The sequence below is a fragment of the Triticum aestivum genome, chromosome 2B, assembly GCF_018294505.1.
Source record: "Triticum aestivum cultivar Chinese Spring chromosome 2B, IWGSC CS RefSeq v2.1, whole genome shotgun sequence".
Classification (NCBI taxonomy): Eukaryota; Viridiplantae; Streptophyta; class Magnoliopsida; order Poales; family Poaceae; genus Triticum; species Triticum aestivum.
Genome location: NC_057798.1, coordinates 800,126,219 through 800,132,007, shown reverse-complemented (window position 1 = coordinate 800,132,007; position 5,789 = coordinate 800,126,219). Strand labels below are relative to the sequence as shown.

Here is a 5,789-nt window from a genome sequence, read left to right as displayed (position 1 = left end):
TCGTTTTTCTGTCTTGTTAGGGTTTGTGTCATGCTCAGGAAGGCGAGACGGCGGCGGCTCCCTGAAGATGGAATAAAGGTCTTCCCGCCTAGCCCCCGTTTCGGCGGTGCATCTAGCATCGTTGGTGGGCGTGTGGAGGTGTGTCTCCGGCGGATCTATCTTTGGTGGATTTGCTCGGATCTCGTCGTTGTTCGTCTACGTTCGTGTGTCTTCGGGTTGAATCCTTCCAACCTACGTTATTCTTCTTCGGCGGCGGTTGCTGTTCTGGTGCGCTGGTCCTATGGGGCCTTAGCACGACGACTTCCCGACTGTCTACTACAACAAGTTGTGCCCGACTCCGGCGATGGAGGGGTGATGACGGGGCGCGCCTTCGGCTTGCTTCAGTGCTTGTAGTCGTCGCTAGGTGGTCTACGGATCTGGATGTAATTTTTATTTCTGGTGTTCGTTGTACTGCCATGATTGAAGATAAATAGATTGGAAGTTTTTCGCAAAAAATAAATAAATTATTTCTGATTCATAAGTTAATGGCACATCAACCATATATAATCTTTGAGAATATCTCATTGTATCATGAAACATTTAGTATATATGTATTCTAGAAAACAAGAAGGAAAATTAACTTTTTCATTGACAACTACTCCCTATGTAAACTAATATAAGAGCGTTTACATAACTAAAATAGTGATCTAAATGCTCTTATATTAGTTTACGGAGGGAGTAATAAGTATAGACTGTTTAGATTAGTCTTGTATATAGAAATAGTATAATTATGTTTATTACGAAATGTTGTTTACAAAAATATATTTTGGTCACATATATTTATGTAATGGCAAATAGTAAAAGTTGCACATTGAAGACATGCAAAGTACAATTCTATCTTTAGCATAACAGGAAGTATACGGTGAAATAACTTTTATATATTTACTGCATGATAAAATACAATAAATTGAAACTGCAAACATTTTTGTTACACTAAGTAAACCGCAGCAAGGATAAGTACTACAAGCACAGGGCGAGGTCGGGCGCCCGCCCTACCTTGATTACTAGTACGATGCATCGATGCGTACACTGATAATCCGGCATCCTCGTGCATGCATCTCTAGTTTTTCTTTTCAGAACAGAAAAAGGAGGGCATGTTGTATGGAGCTCGAATGCTCCAATGTGAGCTTCGCCTGTCGCCTGCCTAATCGGCTGCTCACGTGCTACCGTCTTGGCCCTGCTGCCATCCTTTGCGAGTCTCGGCCGCCGAGCTGCATCCGCCTGCCGCCATTCACAGCCGCGCGGTTGCACAGTTCTCTGTCTGGCTGCCTCGTCTTTTGGTAAATTTTCTTTCATGCTTGGTAATTTTCTTACAATGCATTACCGGTTGGTAATTTTACACTTCCTCCGTCCCATAATATAAGAACGTTTTTTACACTAATGTAGTGTAAAAACCGTTGTTATATTATGGGACGGAGGGAGTAGAGACGACCATGAGGGGATATTAGAACCGCTGCTTGGCTCCAGGTTTTGGGTGAAGTATAGCTAGCTTATGCATGAGCTTATCTTCTTAAGTGAAATTTCGTACTCGGTAATTTTGTCAGAACTCCCCATGCCTTGAACTTAATTTTAATTGAAGAAAATGGTTGTGTGTGCAATCCCGATGTATGTATTCCTATATGTATTGTTGAACTATAAATTGAAGCATTTATATATGCAATTCATTCATGTTTGATTGTTAAGCATTGAGTTCAAAATATAGATTTTTTTAAAGAAATTGAGCATTTTTTGTAATTTTTTTGTAGATGGTAATTTTTGTGAATTTTATAAGGCATTTTTATAAATGGCAAAGTTATTCCATGTTGCCAAATTTATTTTTTTGCCCCGGGTTGCTCAATCGGACTCCGCCACTCTCACCACGCGAGCGAGCAACCAACCCTCGCAATAGTGGCCACTATGGACGGCCGTCGCTCCTGCAAACAACCAGAATAGTGGAGGCTAGACAAGGCCCAACCATGGGCGCACGCGTCAGGTGAGCAGCAGCGGTGCGGTGACATTGCTAGTGGCTGGTGTTGGGTGGCGTGTTGGAGTGACGGTTGTCGATGCAAGGTTTGCCCCACCTTAATTTTCTTTCGTCCTCCGCCACTGACTACAAGGATCTAAATAAGTACTAATTTCTGAGCCCAGGCTCATCTACACCCGGTCAGAAAAAAGTTCACAAAAAATTAAAAAAATTAAAAAATCCTCTGTAAAAAATTTTACTGTTCATGTATTGTTTGGACCCATCGAGCATAGTAAAATGGCACCCCGGTTTTGAAATTATATAGTACACAAATACTATTGTACAAATGAGAGCACATTTTTACTACTCATGCACTCTGCTGATTCTGCCAGCTCATATAGAAAGACAACTAATTGGTCAACTCAAACCATTGCCCCCCCCCCCCCCCCCCCCCCAAAAATAAAACAAAAAAAACATTGAATGGTAGAGTAGTGGATAAGCTATTCATGGGTGGTGGATAAGCTCTTGCAATATTTATCCCATGCTAATCATGTGCTTGAGATTTTCACTGGAGAGGTTAATGATAGAAAAAAGTTGAGAAGACTTCATACATGGAAGATTTTACATGCTAAAACATCACAAACATTTTGGCTTTATTAATTGGTTGAGAAGGACATGCGGGCATAATAGGCTAACAACAACAATTACTCATTATGAAATACATATATAACCTCTTCAAATCTTTGAACATATTACACTACCAGAAACTGAAATATTTCTATGAGTCATCATTTTTTCCTGTCGGGCCCGCAGTAGCTCACAGGAAAATGAGGTATATTCCTGTGGGCTAACCCAAGACTCACAGAATTAATAATATTGGTGCCGGCCCGTGCTCAGCCCACAGAACTAACATGTATCCCTGACGTGTGTAACTCACAGGAAAAAGAGGCCCATGTTTGGCGCTATTGGAATTTCAGCTGCGCGCGCCAAAGTGAAAGCCCGTCCCGCCGCTTAGCCGAATTCTAGCCCGCCGCTCACCGACTGATATAAAGCCCTGGCGGAAAAAAAAAATCCCAAATCATAACCCACCCTTATCTTCCCAGTCCCTGTTCCATCCCAAATCCCTCGCCGCCGCCGCCCAGATGCGCCCCAAATCCCTAGCCGCCGCCGCCGCCGCCGCGTCGGGCTGCGCGCTGAATCCCTCGCCGCCGGCTCCGCCTCCTCCAATCTCTTGCATGTCCCCTCTGCCATGTTTGTAGGGTCGTCGACCATGGAACGACCCCTTCCGGAATATCGCCGTCAACCTCCCTACTGCCTCCGCGGGGAGGGTCTCCGTCAACGTCGCTGCCACTGCCGTCACTCGACCGCCGTAGCATCCTTCTTTGAGTACCACCCCGTTCCATCCAGGTAGCGTCCCTTCCAGATCTAGGCGCTACCTCTACTATGGTGTTTTTTCACTTATAATAATCGATGTATATTCTCTTCTTTCGGATCTGTATCCTTCTGATAAATTTCATCTGTAAGCACCTCCGTTTGGATTCACAATAAAATAATAAGCATTTTCTTCTCCCTAATTTGTTGGGTACTAGCGGAAGCAAATGGGTCTATACGGACATTCATTTTTAATAGGCCAAAGTAGTTGAACGCCTCTCCTATGCAACCGTATGATGCAAGATATTGTACTGGTACTAGAGCCAACTGCTTTTAGAAAGGTTGTATGAGATCTTTTGCTTTCATTTCCAGGTTACATGACCAATAAATTCTTAGGGGCATGATTTTCCTTATGATGATCTGTTGAATTTTTATTATTCTCCAAGATTGATTGCTGTTTTTTGGTTGTATATAATAACCCATATTTTGTGATGTAGATATACATGGAGGTGCACATTGGTCATTTTTACTTCCCGGAATTTTCATACATGAACATGGTTCCTCTGTTTTTGAGTGGCTTGTACAGGGTATATACATGTGTTTATAATATGGCCTTTAACTATGTTGAGATCATTTAGATGCTTCGTCTGGTGTGTCAGTTGGAAATATCATTTTTTTTCAAGCTTTAGCCGGTGACCATATTGCTGCCTTGAACTGAAAATGAAAATAATGCAGGGAACTCTTTCCTGAAGCGCATTACTTTGGTTCGCTCTGTCCAGAATAATGCACTGAAAATGAAAATAATGCAGGGAAGGCGTCATGAAAATAATGTTTGTTCAGTCCAAATGTTACGTACCATTCTATTTCCTTATGATTTTATTCTCTTACAGTTTGCTCTCTATCCAGTAGCAGTTGCGTTGCAAGTACAATTCACATCATCAGTGCAACAGAGAGGTTAAAGATGAGGTTGAGGTTATCACTTGGCGTCAAGAAATTGTATAATATTCCTCCAAATGAAGTGGTAATATTCCCTTCCATATATTGTTGTTGTATGTACTTGAACCTAGAAATTAAATATTGGCCAGCGCTTATTTGAGGACTGATTTTTCTAGCTTGCAGCTCATGATTAGGAGCAAAATTCAAGATCCGGGATCCACGTGAGATGCAAGAGCCTTTGCTCTATTCAAGGTATATATTTTTACTTTTGTTTTCACCCTGGTCTCTAATCAAGGTTTTATCATTAATAATTGCTGATCAAGTTGTCTCATGTATATTAAATCATACCATGCTATGTCCATTGTGCCAAAGATCATGAAATCTGCATTTAACCAGTAATTTCTATGTTTGTTTAGTATGAACACGACTTATTTCTATTCCATTTTGATTTTTTATTGTCTCAATTTGTAAGTGTTGTAAAAATGTGTTCTCTAGTTCTGTTTATCCATAGCTGTTGGTTTGATGCTCTTTTATTATATTAGGATTTAGGAAGCATTGACCAGCTGCATGGCAAGTACAACGAGCATTATCAGTACAACAAGGAGATTCAATCAAGGCAAGAAATTCTACCATATTGTTCTGAATGAAGAGGTAACTTTCCCTACTATTACATTATCAAATTATTGCATAATGCTTTGGTTTCTACTATTATGGAGATGATCAAGGATCTGTCGAGTATTCTTGCAAATCTGAATGGATAGACTTAACTCCCTATTATTTTCTTATTATATAGCTTTGTGGTTATGCATCCTTGAGGAGTTGCACTTAATTCTATTCACATTGGTATTGTGTTCTGAAGTTGACTTGCAAGAAGTCTCTAATAAATTATTTACTCTGGCTGTTAGCTGATAGTTCTGTCAAACTGACACAGAAGCTTCTGCTCAGGTTGTCATTTGAATGGATTTAGTCAGCTGTATGGTTTGCATCAAATCTGAGACATGATGGTAGAACAAATCACTCCATTATTTCGCTATATTGCTGTTAAATTTGGTAACCCTGATGTGATAAAAACAAGTTTGGTATATATGCCAATGTTAATGTGAGAAGCTGAGATTCCAAATAGATAATGTTGATCATATCTTATATATGTTTTTCTGTTTCTTGTTACCTTTTTGTAGCAAACTGTTGACACTTGCTCATTTTCACAAGTTCAATTATGCCACTGCAGGGTAACCTTGAAGAGAAGCTTGCAACTTAAGCTGCAGCAAGGCATTATAGAAATGAGGTCTCATGTTGGACCTCTGTTTTTGTTAGCCTTTGATTCATGTAAATTCTATGGAATTGTATATGTGAATTATGGTTGACGTAAACTATTGAAATCCATGCTTCTATGTTCTGAGTATTCTGAATAATGGAATAGATGTGTAAAACTATCAATATGGATTTTTTTTGTTTGTTTGTATCTTATTTTCCTGGCGGCTGTGTGACAGGGATATACCAC

The 5,789-nt window shown here is 40.4% G+C and overlaps 1 long non-coding RNA gene across 1 annotated transcript; it reads left to right on the top strand.

Moving 5' to 3' along the window:
- The first annotated feature begins 3,243 nt into the window (after nucleotides 1–3,243).
- Nucleotides 3,244–5,181, top strand: LOC123042873 (uncharacterized). The gene is made up of 4 exons (XR_006418919.1): nucleotides 3,244–3,388; nucleotides 4,088–4,373; nucleotides 4,472–4,540; nucleotides 4,831–5,181. It is a non-coding gene; the product is annotated as an uncharacterized lncRNA (long non-coding RNA).
- Nucleotides 5,182–5,789: the final 608 nt, after the last annotated feature.